A 19,303-nucleotide genomic window follows, 5' to 3' on the forward strand; every position below is an offset into this window, starting at 1 on the left:
AATTTCTAAGGGGAGGAAGAATCATAAAGTCAGCTCCCACTTAATTTCTAGCCATTTAACTCAAACTCTGTAAGAACATTATGTGCTCATATTAAAAGATGGACTTTCCAATAAGCAATTATTCAAATCATTAGCTAAGAGCAGATATATGGCATATCTTTATACACGTACACACATACACACACACGCACACGCACACACCACAATTTAAATGAGGAAATCACTCAGCCCCGAGAACCTATAAATCAAGTTGCTTGCCTTTTTTAATGACCTCATTGTTTTTTTAACTGGAAGATTGAGTGATTTCTTTTGTTAATATTAATAATAATAATAATTATTATTATTATTATTTGTAAAAGGAGACTCAGTTCTGTAAAAAGGAAACAACCAAAATCCTGAGGAGGGGGGAAGGTCTAGGTTATAATTTAGAAGAGCTATTGCAGTATTTTTAACCAAACTTTGGCTGCATCTGGTACACTAAATCTCTGACCTATGAAAAAGTGTTTGGCTCCCCCCATTTCCATTTATCTTGTTTGAGCAGTAAAGAAAATATAATTGAAGAAATGGCATTGAAGAGAACCCTGGGTTATTTGTTATCAAAAGAGGCATGCAGGAGGCTTCCCACATTAAATTTAAACATAAGTGGCTAAGTCTGTGACTATGGGAAAGGGACATTGAGTTTACTTTTCCTTTGAAAACTCCGGTAGAAAATGATATAGACAGGGCTTACTCTTTTCTTTTTTTCATTTTTTTTATTTTAAAACTGAGACTTTTTCTGCAGGTGATGAGGAGTCAGTAATTGAAAAGGAGATGTGACTTTTGAAATGGAATTAGTATAATTTGCAAGTGGTGGGTGGTGAGAATGAATCCCTTCCCATCCCATCTATAGTGGCCATATCAACCTCACCTTGGTCCTTGTTAGAAATGCAAATTCTCAGGCCCTCCAGATCCATCTGGTGCACACCGAGAATCTCAGGTCTGAGCAGTTTGCAAAGGTAAGCTCTTCTCTAGTCTTCAAATTACTTTCCTCACCTGCTCAAAATGCTTCTCTCTGCTAATGCTGCAGAATATTTTAACATTGAATTAATACTTTCCGTAAATAAAAGATATTAGAGAGAAACAGTATTGCGATGCAGTGTGAAGACCCTGACACTCTGTATCTGAATCCTAGCTAGGCCATTCGGTGGCTTAATAACTCTAGACAACTTCCTTAACCTCTTGGATCGTCAGTAGGATGATGGGGTGATCATTACGTTATCCATCTCAATAGGTTTTGGGGGTACCAATTTTTTGTTAAGGAGATGAGAGTATTTCCTTTATTTTATTTTTATTTTTTTATTGGGTAATATTGGGAACAATGTGTTTCTCCAGGGCCCATCAGCTCCACGTTGTTGTCCTTCAATCTAGTTGTGGACGGTGCAGCTCAGCTCCAAGTCCAATCGCCGTTTTCAGTCTTTTAGTTGCAGGGGGCACAGCCCACCATCCCGTGGAAGGAATTGAACTGGCAACCTTGTTGTCAAGAGCTCACGCTCTAACCAACTGGGCCATCCAGCCGCCACGGGGGTACCTATGTTTAGAGACAGTGTCTCGGACCTAGTAAGCATACAGTAAAAATTATCTATTATTTTAATTATGACTAACAATAAAAATAATTTTGGAAGAGGTCATCTATGTATTTAATATTATCATACTGTATCAATGAATGCTATCTGGTTCTTTGGTGAAGGCAGGCTTTGATGGGATAAGCAATTAAGAAGACAGATACCAGATTTCCAAAAGAGCAGCACACAAACATATGAGGAAAGGGAGGAGAATGCGTAAGGGATGATACTGATGAGGAATTTCCTGAAATTCTATTCAGGAATCAGCTTCTCATTAAGAAGGAAGATTAGAAAATGGAAACTAATCCAGAGCTCTTTAAACTGGCTCCTTTTCCCTAAGTTGCCGAGTGCGCAATCTTCAGTCCATCAAATTTTGAGCATGTTCAACCTGTAGTCATAAAGGCATGTGTTTCCTGGTTTTCACAGCTTCAAGGATTAAAATCAGAATAGTCTACAGTCTTGCAGTAGGAGCCAAAATAGAAGGGTTGTAAAGTCAAATAAATCCCTGGCAAGTGCATGGCAAGACTGGTTATTTGATGGGGCTTAGTACTAATAGCAATCTATAGGCATGTTTTCCATCAATTCAATTAAATGCAAACATTATATCTATGTGTAATCCCCATTCTCAGTGCTGTAAATATAAAGATGTATGAAAGGTAATCCATTGCTACCAAGGTTCTAACATGTTATTTTCCTAAATGTCTGTTCTCTTTTGTTCGTTTGTCTGATTTTTGAACTGATTTTTTCTAGAATGTATTTGAATTAATTACTTGTTAAGGTAAAACTTGGCTATTGATAAAGAGAGTCAACATTTTGAAATGGAAAAAAAAAAAATTCAGCTCTTATTTTGAAAGCCTAAGATTCCCCAGTTTAGTAAAAATGACTAAGACATTTTTTTCAAGCGACTTCAGGGGTAAATGGAGTGCTTGCTCTCACTGAATCCATTCAGAGTTCATTGTGGTTGCTTTTTTTGTTGCTTTCATGAACTTCAGAGTAGACAAGTATATTGAGGAATGTTTGGGTGTGAATGTGAGTAGTTATTTCTTAACTGGGTGGAAATAAGATTCTTTAAACACTCAACTGTGGTTTAAAACACTGACTACACCTCAGAACTACCTGTGGAATTTTGTTTTAAAATACAGAAGCTCGGAGTCCATTGCTGGAGCTTCTGAGTCTGTCGTTCATGTTCTGCCCTCATGTCTAATACACAGCTGTGGTTGAGAAGCCCTGAATTATTCTTGATTTCTGTTACTGCTTTTCCAAGCTGTAAGAGAAAAAGAAAAAAGAAAAAAAGAATATGATGCCATTGCGCTAAAATTTTAATGTGCCTGCAGATCACCTGGGCATCTTGTTAAAATGGGGTGGGGCCTGGGGCTCTGCGTTTCTAAGAAGTCGCAGGTGATGCAGATGTTATTGGTCCTCAGCCCAAACCTTGAATAGTAAAGAACTAGATCATGAGTTACACTATGAAAACAGTACCACACCATGACTGTAATTATGATAATCCCAATGCCCACTGCCTAACCCACGGAAAACCCTCACGCTCTTCCTCCTTGTTCTTTTATATCAAACAGAAAGGGATATTATGACTTGCTGAATAACTTGCTCTTTCTTTCTTTACATGATGAAATACTGTATGTTACCAGGCCTGAAAACTGCTTTGCAGTATAGAAAAGATTTTGCAACCACGGTTCACCTCCTTAATGGAATTCTAGAAGTTAATGTTCTGACTGATAAAAGAGTCAGTCTTGTGGGGCAGTATATGGAAGCAATGAGAAGTTAAAGGAAATGAGAAAGGATATGGATGCGGATATCCAGATACAGTTATGTCTACATAATTATCATTGCCTATTAAGAGAAGATTCCTATTTGTTATACCTCCCTGTTAAGAACATTAACTTAAAAGAGGTTTGAAAAGCTCTGGGTACACAGTAAATCCTCAATAAATAGCAGTTATTGCCGTCACTGTTAGTGTCGTCGTTAGAACTATCATCAGTGGTGGCAGTGCTCATTTTTCATAAGATCCTTTTAAGATAACTCTCTGTGGGTTACATGATAAGAAATAATTCTCAAGAGAGAATTTTGAGAATCAACATCTTTAAGGGGTAGGATACATATGAAGTATTATAAAGCCTTTAAAACACACACACACACACACACACACACACACACACACAAAAGTGTTCCTTTCGTTAAGTAAACACCCAAAAGAAATCATTTTCCTGTTCATTGGTAATATTCTGTCATTTCATTAATCCTGACAAAGTCTCTCTAAACTTACTGATGCGTGGATTCCATTTTCAAATAGCTCATTAGTTCCTCTTTATGGAGTAAATGCTCATGTTCACTAGTGAAAACCCCGTTCCAACTGACAGATGTAATTTGGATGTAATGAATTGGACTTCATTGTCATCCGAACTGGTTAAACGAATGTACTAATCTACTCTCCTTATAGTTCTGAGAGAGTTAAAAAAATCAATAAGAACAAGACCAAAAACTAAATTCCAGATGCAGAAAGGCAATTGGCTTTTAGTGGCAATGTGCAAACGCTTTAAGGCATTCTGTGAGACTTTCTGTTATTGTTAGGCTGGAGTTTATGTGAGCTTATCTGTGATTGGCAACCAAGCACACACTGGAGAGAATAAAGCTGGGAGAGAGGCATAACGGATGCCTTAGACGTAGGTGGAACAGTCTTGACAAATTCATTTGTGACTGGACCTGATTCTGTGGAGGTGAGACATTTGTTCAGCCTTAATGAAACAGGAGGTTATTAAGTGAGGAAAAAGGCCATCTCCTACTTTCCTTAGGTAGATTCACAAGACTCCTCTTCCCCACCATCATTCCTCAGCTCCAGATTGAATTCTTCAGTTCTTTGTAGTATAAGCCAAGCATGTTATTTTTTGGAGATGACTCATCCCAACAGACAAACAATACATCTACAATTTGGATATATGATTTAAAAAACACACAAATGCAACAAATGTGGTATTTAATCAATGTACATTTTCATTTCTGTAATTCCATTCTGTATTTTCCCTTTTAGCTTTTAGGAGTCTAAAGTATGCTCCAAGTCCATTTGCCTTTACCTTCACAGCTATATAAAGAAATTTTCAATTATGCCGGTGGAAGGAATGCCCCATGTTGTGTGTGACTTTCCCCAAATAGGAATAACTGTTGACTAAGCAAAGTAAGGTTAGTATAGTAGAGGTATTGCAGTAAGAGAGAATCCCAACTTGAGAAATGTTAGTGGCCTCTCAAAAGGAGAAAAATGAGGCCGGGTATTTATAAGATCAAAAGCCTGGGTTGGTGATTTTTGAGGCGGGTCTTGCAAGTGAGGGACTGGTTAGAATGGGGCATCAAAACTGCTCAGGAGGACACAATGCAGTCAGGGTCTGGATGCGAGTACAGGTGGGCAAGCTATTAGTCTTGCTGATAAGTCACCTACTTTACTTGTTTTGTAGTCATAAACAAAAGATAGATATTTCCTTTTGCCTCCTTACCACAGGAAGTGGAGAATATCATGGTTTCACTTTTCAAACGTGGTGGAGGAATGGTACCGTGTTTCCCCAAAAATAAGACCTAGCCAGACAATAAGCTCTAATGTGTCTTTTGGAGAAAAAATTAATATAAGACTCAGTTTTATTTTACAATAATGTAAGACAGGATCTTTATAATACAATACAATACAATACAATACAATACAATACAATACAATACAATACAATACAATACCAGATCTTATATTAATTTTTGCTCCAAAAGATACATTAGAGCTGATTGTCCAGCGAGGTCTTATTTTGGGGGAAACAGGGTATGTGTTAGTGTCCTATTGCTGCCACAACACATGAACATAGTCTTAGTGGTTTAAAACAATACAGTTTTATTATTTTACCGTTCTATAGGTAAGAATTCCAACATGGGTCTCACTAGTCTCAATTCAGCGTGTTGGTAGGGACACGTTCCTATACGGAGGCTTCTCTAGGGAGAATCTGTTTCCTTTCCTGCGTCTAGGGGTTGCCCACACATCTTAGCTGGTGGCCCCCTTCCTCGTTCTTGAAAGCCAGTAAAGTTGCATCTCTGACCCTTCTCAAAGATACAGCTGTACCTCCCAATTTTAAGAATCCTTATTGGGTCCATTTTGATAATCCAAGATATTTTTCCCGTTGCAGGACACCTGCAGAATCCCTTTTACTATGTGAGGGAACATATGCACCGTTTCTGGAGATTAGGATGAGGACATCTTTGGGAGAGAGGTTGTGGCATTATTTGGCCTACTACCACATGAGAGGGAGGTAGATTCTATAGAAATTGGGAAAACCTTGTCTTCTGGCAGCCTTTGGCTACCAGGTGACTTTATGGTTCAGATCATTCTTTGGTATTTATTAATCAATTAGCATTTAGTCATGTTCATAAAAGGAAAGAACTGTAGAGCTTCAACTTCTTGGAATAAGGGTGTATTTCAGGGGTAACTATTTGATAACATCCATGTATATTTTTTCTTTTAAAAATATTTTCTGTGGTTTTTTTTAAAGGAAACTACTGCTCTATTCCTTATATGCTAGTTACCCTCAAGAAGACATAGATACCTTTAGATGATTATGCAAATGTAACTAAATGTCTGAATATCTATTCCTACTTTTTATCCTCTTTTACCTAATGACTCCCTTGACACAATACTATTTGAAATTATCTTCAGTGAGAAATGACTTGTGTTTTGCTTTTTATATCACACTGTTCTATAGATCATTCTCAGTAATGCTTTACATAAATTAGGAATCCTCTTTTCTTGCAGGCACGCTGCAAATAGTGCTCACCAAATTAAGACCCAGTCAACAGTATAGTCTTTGCATAATTTGAACAGCACCAAAGACATGCATAGATTCCAGTGCCCTACTTTAGTTATTGAAAACAAAAAGCACCTGTAATCAGGGAAACTCTCCTCCCCCTTTTTTTTTATCACATGGTCTTTCAGCCATATTCTCACTAAGCCTCAGGCAACCTCATGAGTATTTTGTGGCTCCTATGTGAAGTATGTTTTAACAAAAGGGAAAGAACTTGCTTTGTAACTGTCAAAAGAGGCCATTTTCTATGGTAGTTGTTAATTAGAATAACCCACTATAAAACTTAAACCAGATGGATGATCTCTGTTTTAAACTTTGGTGTGGCTAACAAGCAAACAGAAACAATAATATATACCTGGTATAAGAATTTATTTCCTGTCCCTCTTCTTCCTTCTCTTTCTCTTTTTCTTCCTTTTTCTTTTTCTGTCATCCTTTTGTTGTTTTCTCCTTCTCAGCCCTAGGAGTTTAAATGACATATATTTTTAGCAAACCATTTGACCACTCTGTCAGTGAACCAACAAGGTTTATGTCAAAGGAGTAGTTCTTCCCAAGCAGAAGAAAACTAAATCTATAAGACTATATATTATATATTTTTTCACATGAGGAAAAATTGGAAAATACTTAAATGCCCACAAAATAGAGTTAGGTTAAATAATTTATGGAAGCAGTGCAGTGTTAGTGAATATAAATTGATGTGGAAAGTTTCAGAAAAGTAGAATCCAATTTGTAGTACATTTATAATGTTTATCTGGGAACGAGTTACAGAGGTAAGAAAATAGAGTTTGTACATTAATGATGTATGCACTTTTGTGTGTATACGTTTTATTTTAAATATTATTAAAAGCTATGCATCTATATCTATGCTGAGAAGAAGAATGTGGAAGGATATATTTAAAAACTTAATGACAATAGGATTTGAGGAGTGTTGGGGCTCTTCCTATTTTATATACATCTGAATAATTTGAAATTTATGATAAACATTTATTTTTACTTTGTAAATAAAGAAATAAAAATTAAGGAGTCGGGTAAATTTTTGGTACGTAACACAGCTTAATAAAACTGTTTAATTCAACTAAAAAAAACAACAAAAACTACAAGATACTAGGACAAAATAAATGGGTCAAACTAATGCCAACTTCTGTGTCGTCCAGATAGCATGAGCATTAAGGAAATAGGAGAAGAGTTTCTATGTAAATAGGAAGAGGTGTTGTTTCTCTTATGGTAGTAAATCTTGTCATTATAATTGTCAGGTTGCATTAGTAGTGAGAAAGGCACAAGGGACAATCTTCACATCAAGGGTAATGTAAATTGAATTCCATACTTTTTGTATCTCCAGAATCTAGCAGAGAACCTGGTGCTTGTCACTTTAATAGATCTATTGGATGAATGGATGGATGGAGCAACTGGAGTACCTCAGCCTAACTCAGCTTTCTTTGACAAATATTAATTTGTTTTCCCTTTAAAGTTCTTTAAGTACATTTGTGAAAATTAAAAAAAGAAAAAGCCATAGCGCTGTTCTTCATAGAACTAGTGGGAAATTAACATGGATAGTGTGTATTAAGGGCTTTGGGACCTCAGGTCAGAAAGTAGACCTTTTATTCAAAGCAGTGGTTGTGCAATGTTAAAAATCTTAAAGAACAGGATTAGTTCTATTTTTATTGTTTTTTTGCTAATATTTAGCAATATAGTTTGAAAATTTGGACAGTTAATAATGCTATTTAATTATGAAAAATAAAGAAGAGGTAATTTTTCCCTTAAAGACGTGGCTACCAAAGAAAGCGAACTTAACCAAATAAAGTATTTGCAAATCTGATAGCGTAAGAGACAACACTTATTTGAGTAGCCTTTTCAACATTATTTAAAACTGAAAAAAAAGTAAAGCTAGCCAGGAGACTGTGAGGTGGAGCCAATGTTATAATCATCCTAAAGTTTATTTGGGTTCTGTTGCGTATATTTAGAATTGTTATTTTGTATTTAAAGAAGTTTTTTTGTTTTGTTTGTTTGTTTGTTTTTTCCTGAAGAAGTTATTTTTAAATTTAATAACAGAGAGTAAATCATTTCAAATGCTTGGAGAGGTCATGAATAATCAAACATCATCACACAAACCTGCTCAAAATTTATATCTCTATTTAGTGCCGGTTTCCTTCCATCCAGGTAAGTAGGCAATGACTGATTCTATATTTTCCCAAGATAAGAAAGCACTTCTTATTCAGGAAAAAACCCACAAGCACTTCCTCATCCTCTGACATTATTTTCCTCAAACGTCAGCAAGTCCCAATCTCTCCCTTCTGTCATGCTCCCCAAAGAGTTCTGGTGTGGTCCACAGCTACAAAAATTATAAACTTGATTCTTCAGCACAGTGGAGAGCGAGGACCTAAAACCCTGGGAAATTTAACTTAAATGTCAAGAAAATATTGTTACTAGTGATTTCTTCTCTAGGTGACTTTATCACCCCAGGGATAAAAAGGACAAACCTCAGAGCCTGAGCCATGTCAACATCAGTTTTTGGAGAGCTTTTCACATTTGGTATTTATTAGATTAAGTAGTCCCTGAAGTCATATCCCTGAAATATTTATCCTGTACTTTCCACCCTCTCTTCTATTATCTCCTATTATATTTTATTATGGTTTAGTCTGAAATTTACATTTTGGCATTTGATCATTGTGTCAAGATCAGGTTTGATGGTTCGCCGAGAGAACTCACAGGACTCAGCATATAGTTTGTACTCGTGGCTATGATGTATTACAGAGACAGAGACAGAGTCAGCATGGGGAAAAAGTGTGTGGTCCAGGGGAAACCAGGTACAAGCCTCCAATAGTTCTTTCCCAGTGGAGTCACAAAGCAGCCACTTACTCTCTCCAGAAACAGATAGTGACAATGCATGTGAGGTGTTGCCAGTCAGGGAAGCTCATTAGAGACTCAGTGTCTAGGGTTTTTATAGCAGGCTGGTAAGTAGACTCCCTCTGCCTGGCATGAACCAAAATTCCGGACTTATTCAAAAAAGCAGGTGTTCAATCTAAATCATGTTGTTTATATGAACAGTTTAGTCACAGTGAATCATTCTTATCAGTTCTGGGAATGGTACAAACCCTCCTGAAATCCCGGTTCCCAGACACCAGTTAAAGGGCCAACTTTGTGAACAGGTTTTTTAAAGGATAGACATCTCGCCTGCTATGTTAACCTTTTTCTGCACAATTTGCATATTAATTTCCCATCTTGTTAGCTTTATAGTAAAGATATTGAAATTTTATATATACCAGGCACTTCTTGAAAACTGTTATCCCTAATATCTTGCTGAACACTTAGTAGGTGCTTTTCTTCCCTATTCCTTCATCCCAATACACAATCCTCTGCCAAGTTCTGTATCTTCTTCATCTGAAATATATTAGAGTCCTCTCAGTTTCTTTCTTTCCCTTGCAATATCCTAGTTCAAGCCACTCTTATCTCTAGATGGAAGTGCCACAATGGCCTCCAAACTGACTTCTCTATTCATTTGCTTTCTGATAATCTATATGCCACAAAGCAGCCTCAGACTGTTTCTTAAAACCTAAAACTGCATAGCATTATTTCTTTACTTAAAATTCTTCTATGACTTCCCATTGTTCTTCAGGTGAACTCTGAATTCCGCAATATGCTATCAGCTCGCCCTGACCTGTCCAGTCCTGTCTAGGGCCAGCTACACTGGTCTTCTGTCATTTCTTCAAATTCAACAACCTCTCTCTGTCCTCAGGCTCTGAACAAGCTCATTCATATTGTTAGGCTAAAACCTAGTAATTGCTTAGAGCTTTCTTTAAAGGTAGGGTAATCGCATAATGTATCATTTCAAAATATGATGCTTTCTAGAGTAAAAAGAGGTGTTATTTACGATTATTCTGGGTCAGCAGGTGTAACCTTGGAAATGCCATCATCCTAGTCATCAGTCACTCCCTTGCAGAACTCTTTCTTGACCCCTCATTCCAAATTGGATCACTATGTCTTTCTCTATAACAACCCCCCATTTTCCTGCATACCACTAATCTCATAATCACTAATTTATGTGATTACTTGCTTCACATCTTTTACCCCCACTATGCTGTGAAGTTTCACAAGTTCATGGGCAATATAGCCAGCATCCAGCAGTGCCAGGTGACAGTAAATAGTCCCTAAATTCATTATTAGATCATAACACTGCTTCTAAACAAACATTTTTTGATCTGTCTCTTCTTCATTCCATGTGCTTTAATTTATCCTCCACTAAAGTTGTATTTGTGATCTCCTCATTAAATTCTTGTGTTTGTCTTTCAGTTGCTGTCTTACTGAATACACAGAGGGTGCCCCAAAAATGTATACACATTTAAGAAAGGAAAACTGTATTAAAATTGTAATACTCAATACATACCAATAACAAAAGATAAATACAAGTCACGTTTGACTTCAGCAATTACAAGAAGTGCTCAAAGTGGTTACCATCAACAACCAGACACTTTTGCAGCAAACTACTGCTTGAGCAACATGGACCAAAGTGTTCACTTGTATACATCATTTTGGCAACCCCGGTATAAAGAATTAATTTTGTCATGTGTTAGCATGTTTCACTTCTGCAAAATCTCTCAGGTGTATCAGTTTGCTAGTAATTTGTGTGCATTTTAGATTAAATGGACATGCTTCAAATTTTATTTTATTCTTTAAAAAACAACAGGAATACTATTCACTAATAATAATAATAGAAAGTTTTCTTTATATCAATTAATTAATCTCACCTAGGTATGAATTTGCTCTGTACTCCTGGAAATAGTCAAGCACAAAATAGGTTTCTATAAACAAAGCAATATACTCCAAATGCTAGGAAGACCCTCTGGCATTTCCCAGCCCTTTGTGTGGTGATACAGACAATGCTACCTTTTACTTCAAAGGCCTAAGTAAGTCAAGTAAGTATGCAAGTTTTAGATAGAATTAAAATTTTGCCTCAACTGCTGTCATCCTGCTGTCTGATGCCATATTCTCTAAAGAGTGAGAGCTTTTATTTTGTCTCAGATTCAACCCAAATAAAGGGGTTGCACATCAATTTTCAAACCATGTATTTTCCACTGTCTTTAGAAATTTGTTTATACGCTGATTTCTACATCTGGGCATCACACATTTATATGCATACTTATGTCAAAATTTAATATACTTAACATCTGTGTCTCTTTAAGGGATAAGAAAAAAATTGAGAATTGGAATTGAGACTGCTTTACTTACAGAATAAAGGTTTTTCATTGATCTTAATTTAATACAACAATTTGAATTTTAATTGTGAAAGCTGGCTATGGACACAGTTGATTGTCCATTAGCGTTCCTCTTTGTCAGCAAAGCTGTTCTCAACTATAGGACTAAAAGACTCTCATTTCTTCTGAAGCCCCAGCAACCAGGAAATGGGCATATGACAGAGTGGTACCTGAAAGGAAGTCTCACAATGGGTTCCGAGTGTAGTCAGCTTGGGAACTCCTGGAAATGGTTCCCTCATGATTAAAATAGCTGTGTGTGGAGAAACTGCCTTTAGATAAAGTTAGTAAATATGTGATGTCTGGAGCAATGGCAACCCTCTTTCAGCCATGAAACATCAAGTCTCAGGATGACCAAGTGGAAAGAAGGAAGGAGATGAGTGTTTAGTGACAACCTTGGGCAGTTGAACCAGCCTTGAAAGCACCTTACCCAACACTTTCACATGTGAGATAATACATGTCTTTGTAGTTTAAGCTACTTTTAGTTGAGATTCTGTTTCTTGAAGCAAAAATAAACAAACAAAACAAAACCTACTGATACACTGTGAAAGTTAATTTAAAAATATAAATGCTTTTATAACGAATTTACCATTACGTTGCCTATTTGGAGTGCATGCATCTGTGCATATTCTGGTGAAATACCTGAGCCAGTATCTGAATTCAAATAATATATACTTTACCACTGTGCTTTATAATCAAGCTGTTCTTTATCCTAGATTATACTAAAAGAACTTAAGGCAAAATGTTGTTAGCATGGATCCTGTCTCCTTTACTGGCCTGTTAATCTTCCTTCCTTATAGGCCTACTCGTAGATATAGTTTTCATTTCTTGGTTAATAAAACAAAACCATACTTTCATCTCTCCTAACTGTGTTTTCCTTTGGTCCATTAGAGCAACACAGATAACAGCATGATATGCTGGTTTTTATCAACATGGTGTTATTTGAGTAGTTTGTTGATGGACACTTTCTAGGTGAGTTTATGAAAATTTTTACATTTTGATGAAGTTTTACAGATGTTCCACCACCATCATTATCTCCGTCCACACTCAAAATTGACTGCAATTACTATAGTTTACATGCCCTTGCTGTTCAGTTCAACTGTTGGAGAAAGGTAGGAGAAGTGGGATTAGAAAGTCTATAATCAACACTGTTGCCTTTACTCCAGAGTCATGTGCGCATGCCCAGTGGAGGGGCATACAATACACATACCTGATATAGCATGCCTGTTCATTAGCGCTAGATGAGTCTCCAGCAAGCAGTCAGTTTCACTAATGTCTTGATATGAATGCAATAATGCACCTCACAATCATAATGTTATTTAGAATGACCAGAAATAAACACTAGGATTATATAATTTTAGGAATACGAGCCCCGACTAGCTAGACCCCTCTTATAAAAGAAGATAAAATATTCATAGTATAAAATAAACAGAGTTCACTTAACCATGACGAAGATACTGGTGAAAAATGAGGGAAAGAAGCTAGAAGGAAAAATAGTAGATGAGCAAGGTGGTTCTGACATAAGAAGAACACCTCATTTCTGCTTGTATATCTCCTGTTTAAGCCTTCCTGCCATCATAGGTTTTCTTAAGGTAAAATTGCAAGAGGGGAAGAGACATTGCTTGTCCCAACCTCATTCCTGTCTTTACCTAACCTGAAAGGTGGTGCAGCAAACATTGGACAACAATGCAGCGATGTCTTACTAAAGCCCTCTGCAGGCTAAGATCATTACCTGAGTTCATATTCTAGAACAAGTTAAAAGAAAATCTATTTAATGTTTATGGGTCCTTTAGAACATTGCCTTGGATGAAAGTATACAGCAAAAATGCATTTAGAATTCTTCAAAAGAAACCAGCAACATACTTACCTGACAGGGGAGATACCATGATCACGAAGGTGGTTTGCCCAGGGCGAGGCTTATCCATTGCACTCCGGGTGTGCTGACCCCTGCGATTTCCCCAAATGTGGGAAACTCAACTGCATAATTTGTGGTAGTGGGGGACAGAATTTGCGCTCCCCCCCAAAAAAAAAAAAAAGAAAACACACAAAAAACAAAAACAGCAAAGTTGGCATTATCCTGTGCTAATACTGCCATCCTTTATGTTTACTTTCAACTGCTGGACTATACTCTTAGTGAATTGCATACACTACTAATCTTAATTTTGTCTCATAAGTAATGGATTTACCTGGGAAGCTTTTGCTTACTTGCATACCTATGTACTCTGATCAGTCCGAGGAGGACCATTGAAAGACCCCACATTTCTGAATGTTAAAATCTAACCTGCAAGGAGTTTGCTCTGTATTTTGAGTGGCTAACAGAAAACTGAATCTTTATCTGACACATCTATCATTACCCCTTACTTTTTTAAGTTGGAATTTGAAATTTATGCAATCTCTATATTCTTGTGAGACACTCGTAGATTAGTTTCCTTGGGCCGTCCACCAACTTGCTGACCAGTTTAGCTGTCTGATGATGGTTTCTCATCTTGACTCTCCAAATGAAGAGGGCATTAGTGTTCCCTATTAGGAAACTGATTTCTCTTTCTTTGTTACTACTACTTACTTTTCTGACCATCTTTATTATCCTTATCTCTTCTTCCTTGTTAAGCCCCCAAAAGAATAGTGAGAAATTGAGAACTGTTACCCGTAAGTCATTGGGAACAGTTTGATACCCCTTAAATAATTCGATTTTGGACTTAGTTCATTTAGGGGTTCTCCATATTTGTTGCCCCCTTGGATTCGCATAGTCCAGTGTTTACTTCTAGTGCTGTCTTGGAAAGCCACACCTGCATGAACATTCATTTTGCTTCATAGACTTGTTCTTTTCTCCTAGTGTTATAGTCACATGCTGCTAGGCATTGCAAGATGGGCGTTATCACGTCCTGGGTGTCAGGGAGGACATTTGCTAACATTTGCTACTTTTTGCTTTTCTGCTTCCTGCCACCTGTATTTTTTAATCAGGCCTGACCTTCACATTACACTCTGTAAACCACAGAAGTGAAAGCCATTTGTAATGCTTTCACCTTTTGCTGAAGTTTGTGGGACAACAACCCCTTGTCCCCGGGTCACATTTATAAAGGGTGTGTTCAGGGCACTTCCTTGGCCAAGATGCTGTGTGTTAACACCTTTGTGTTGCTGCCTGTTCTGGGCAGTCAGGGCAGCTGGAGGAGGATGCTTCGGTGTCCAGCCTGAAGCCTCCTCCTTGGAGCGACTCCTCACCATTCCAAGAGCCGCCACATTGCATCTATTGTGTGGAAGACACTAAACTAGGCACTAGGGACATAAAAGGGCCTTGAGAGAAGAAGGCGAAAAATACCTCAGAGCCTAGAGTTGACCTACAATAAGAAAATTCTGCTTATGTGGAAGATTATCTCGGAAAGAACCATCATCACCATCTTCTGCAACCATCCTCTGAGTGACTAGACCAAGCTAAATCCAGACACTCCCAGTGGGGCACAATGCCCTGCCCTGGGACTATGCTCTTCTGACCATCTTTCCGTCTGTTCCTTCTTCTGATTGCTCTCCATCCCTCCCACTAAGCCTCATCTCGTGCCAGCTCTCCTGTTGGCTTGTGTGGGGATTACAGTGTGGGTGTTGGGCATGTGCTGCCCACACTTGTTCTGTGAGCCTGAGGCCCTGCAGATGGTGTTTCCTTCTCTAGCCTCGCCTCCCTGTGGGCCTGAGACAGCCTGTTAGAGGACAGGAAGTCCCGATAGCCTCTCTGGTATGGAAAACAACAAGCAATCATTCCGATAGATGGTAACTTCTGGTAGTTCTAGTAGAAAACACAAGAGTATGTGGAAATGGGGTGGGAGAGAGGGTTTGCCCAGCGTGGTTAGACATGTCTGGAGGAATGGGTCTCTAAATGGTTTGGAAAGAGGCCAAAAGATCTGTTCAAGATTGAGTCCCAGATGTGAGATGCATACTACGAGCAGCGGGTTTGAGAAGGAAGAAAAGAAATAGATAAGAGTTATAAAAGAAGTGGGGTTCTGGTGTGCTTGAACTTGGAAGAAGACAGGTTCAAATGTTATCTATATTTTTGTTCTTCTCAGGATGACCTTAGACCAGCAGTTGACATCACTTGGGAGGTTCTTGGAAATACAGATTCCCAGGCCCCATCCCAGAACTGTATCAAATTAGTCTGCATTTTAACAAGATTTCTCAGGTGATTCTTATGCGCATTCAAATGTGATAAGCATTGGTCTATACAGTAAGTCTTCACTTTACATTTTGGTAGGTTTTGCGACTTTAAGCCCAATGACTTTTGTAACTAGACCAATTTTACCACAGGCTAGTTGGTATAAGCAAGAATTAAGTTCCTACAGCATCTCATTAACACTGTAACAAAACAATGTTGAACAAAACAAAGGCAGTAATTCTGCAGTCATTTGAGGACCTGCTTGCTATACTAATTAATGGCTGATGAAATGACTTCCTGTTAGGTCCTTGGTGCTTCCATATCCTTATATACAAAATGGGGATTTTAGTAGCTGCCTCACTATTGTTGTGAATATTTTTAAAATAATAATGTGTTTGAAAGCACTTATGAAAACATAAAGCAGTTTTTTTTCCCAAAGATGTTTAAACAACAGCCGTGGAAACCAAGAGTTCAGAGACTTTCTACAAGGGATCTTATCTTCAACACCAGCAGTAATTCCAACTCAAGTGATGGTAGCTGCTTTCATCCAGATGATAGAAAAGGAGGAGCAATTAGAAGCTCAGGTTGAGAGTGAGGGTTTGGAGTATATAACAGAAATCAGGTGGTACATGATAAGAGGATATTGGCTCTCAATGAAAATGGACCCTATACCCTAATTTAATATGTTATGTTGTTCTGAACTTCTAGAGATCCAGTAGACAAAATCTCAGATACTTGTGGATTCAAGCTGAGCCTGAAGTTCACATATTGGATTTCATCAGCTGGCTTTAAATTGCATAAAAATCTGAACTGGCTATGACAATATATGTTTGAAGATAATTGGAAGTACTTAACCAGTGTTAGATGTGAAAGAAGTTAAAAAAAAAAAAAAAAAAATTTCCCCCACATTCTTTATTTCCGTAAAGTTGCATGCTCATTTGGTAATGAAAGTTTCTCTAATATGAAACTGTTTCCAGGAATTGACGTTTTCTATCCACAACTTTTTATTCAGTAATTGTTTTATCACAGTTGATTCATTTTCTAATTGTCAATTTCATTTCTAGTTACAAATCTGACTAGTTTTTAGCACTTCTTTCCTGTATGTAGGAAAATATTATTGCATGTGATGATATATTTCCCTGTGGTGTGCTGAACTGGAGTATGTAAAAATAATATCTATATGAATATAATTTGCTGAATTTAGAATCCTGACATATGCAACTCAAAGAGTTAGCTGTATTCTAGGTTTGTAGATTTAAATGGACTGAAAGGAAGGAAAATGCAAACTTAAATGTTTCTTAGCATTCTATACATATGAATATAACATTAATTTAGATTAATTATGGAGTACAAAAAATTCAGTGTGTTTGGTGAGGTTTCACTGCTCCTTCCTTTTTGTCATATTTCAAGCTTTTTGGTGAAATAGTGCCTCAAATAGAATAGACTAGAGATAACAAACTGATCTTCCAGATTATAATTATTTTTTATTAAAAAACAAACAAACAAACAAAAAATAACCACAATTTAATCTTCTCCAGTGAGGTAAGTTGAATGTTATTTCAAAAGATAACAATAATTGGTAAACCTTGACTATTACATTGCATACTGAGAATTATGAGTAATACTGCTTTTCAAGGGCACATTTACTATGACAAAACTTAGTGACCTAAATTTTACAAGACTGAGCTTTATTCCAGGCATATTTGGCTGTTCCTGAAAGGTCATTGTAGAGTCATTTGATCTAAAAATTTTTAAGAGTGAAAGACACTACTAGCCTCAGCTTCAGAAAGTGTATTTCCCAGGGAGAATTTGCTACTGAGTGAGGTGGGAGAGAGGCAGGGAAGGAGAAATATGCAGGAAGTGCTTAACTTCTTTCGAAGATCTTCCTCAGGACGTTGATATCATTTTAGAACTTGAAATGACTTTCTAGATTTAGGAAACTAAAAGTTAAGGAAAATGAATGTCTTGTCCAAGGTCCCATAACTAGTTAGTGGCAGTTGATTATAGTCTCTTAGTGTGCTAGCTTTGTATGTATGCCAGTTACTTTCATTGTACCACAAACTTACACACCCAGAATTTTATATACGTGTGTGGATATATGTGTGTGTGTGTGTGTGTATGTGTGTGTGTGTGTATGCATATATATATATATATATGTAAAAAAAAAAAACTTAACAGTAGTATTTTTGAGCATAAACTATTTTTGATTCTCCAGTCATGTACTTTAAGACACATAACACACATAACACACACACACACACACACACACACACACACACACACACACCATTACACTGAATTTAATCACTCTCTGAGAAAAATCCCAAAGGCCACATTATAGAAATATAGTTTTAAAAACAGAAAACTAAACTGTAATTATTCCGCCCCTTCTAGATCATTTGGTAACAGCTCTCTACCCAGGAAAGTTTGGGATCATTCATATCATTTCACACAGAAATTTCTGATGAAAGTATTTTTTAAAATTTATATGTGTAAAGAAGACAGCAGAATCTATTTTAAATGTGTTCACATGTAATGATTTGTTTTATTTTTTTGTTTTTTTGTTTTTTTTAAGTTCCTCAGCATTTAAGCATTGAAGAACTATTTCTCTTTTCCTTCTTTGTAATTGCCTGTGTTCCTAAAAATTCTTCCATTTATATATATATATATATATGTGTATATATATATATATATATATATATATATATATATGTATATATATACACGCACACACATATATATATACACACATACACATATATATATGTTTGAATGACAATCCTGGCATGAACATTCTTATTTTAATAATCATAGTGTCTTAATCCACATCATGTAAAATGAAAAGGACAGAATGTCCTTTAATGTCCATTAATCACTTTTGTGTTGTGGCTATGTGTGAGATTTTGTCACATTGTGTTAAATTACAGTAACATGAGGAGCCAAATCTGAGTAGTTAGTCCCAATGATATTTAAATTTCATAAAAATATATTTTTAATTTACAAACAATATAGTGTATATAGTTCGATGAATCTTGACAAATGCAAGTCATGTAATCACCATCACATTCAAGATACAGAGCACTCTTTATCCCCCGAAGATCTCCCTCCTGCTAATACTTTGTAGTGAAATCCCCCCTCCTCTGTTAGCTACTGGCAACTCCTGAGCCCTGTGGTTTGGCATTTCCCCAAATTTACTATAAATAGATTATGTGGCCTTTTAAGTCTAGTTTATTTCACTTAGCCTAATTCCTTTGTGTTTCATCTGTGTTGTTGAATGTACCAATAGATTCTTCCTTTTTATTTCCAAGTAGCACTCCATTATATGGATGTACTACAGTTTGTTTATTCAGTCACCTGTAGAAAATATCTGAATGTACATTTTGGGACAGTTATGAATAAAGATACTTTAAAAATTCAGACACATGTTTTTGTGTGGACATAAATTCATTTTTCTTGGATAAATATCTGGGAGCTAGAATG

General features: G+C 36.7%; 1 protein-coding gene and 1 non-coding gene across 12 annotated transcripts in view; both read left to right on the forward strand.

The window, feature by feature from the left end:
- The window catches only part of UNC5D (unc-5 netrin receptor D), a 505,454-nt gene that overhangs the window by 122,351 nt on the left and 363,800 nt on the right, over window positions 1-19,303 (forward strand). The gene's annotated exons all lie outside the window — the stretch shown is intronic.
- On the forward strand, window positions 13,545-13,708 carry LOC141571447 (U1 spliceosomal RNA). Its single transcript, XR_012496187.2, has one exon. It is a non-coding gene; the product is annotated as a U1 spliceosomal RNA (small nuclear RNA).

Source organism: Rhinolophus sinicus, chromosome 16 (genome assembly GCF_057876585.1).
Source record: "Rhinolophus sinicus isolate RSI-liver-muscle chromosome 16, RSI-T2T, whole genome shotgun sequence".
NCBI lineage: Eukaryota > Metazoa > Chordata > Mammalia > Chiroptera > Rhinolophidae > Rhinolophus > Rhinolophus sinicus.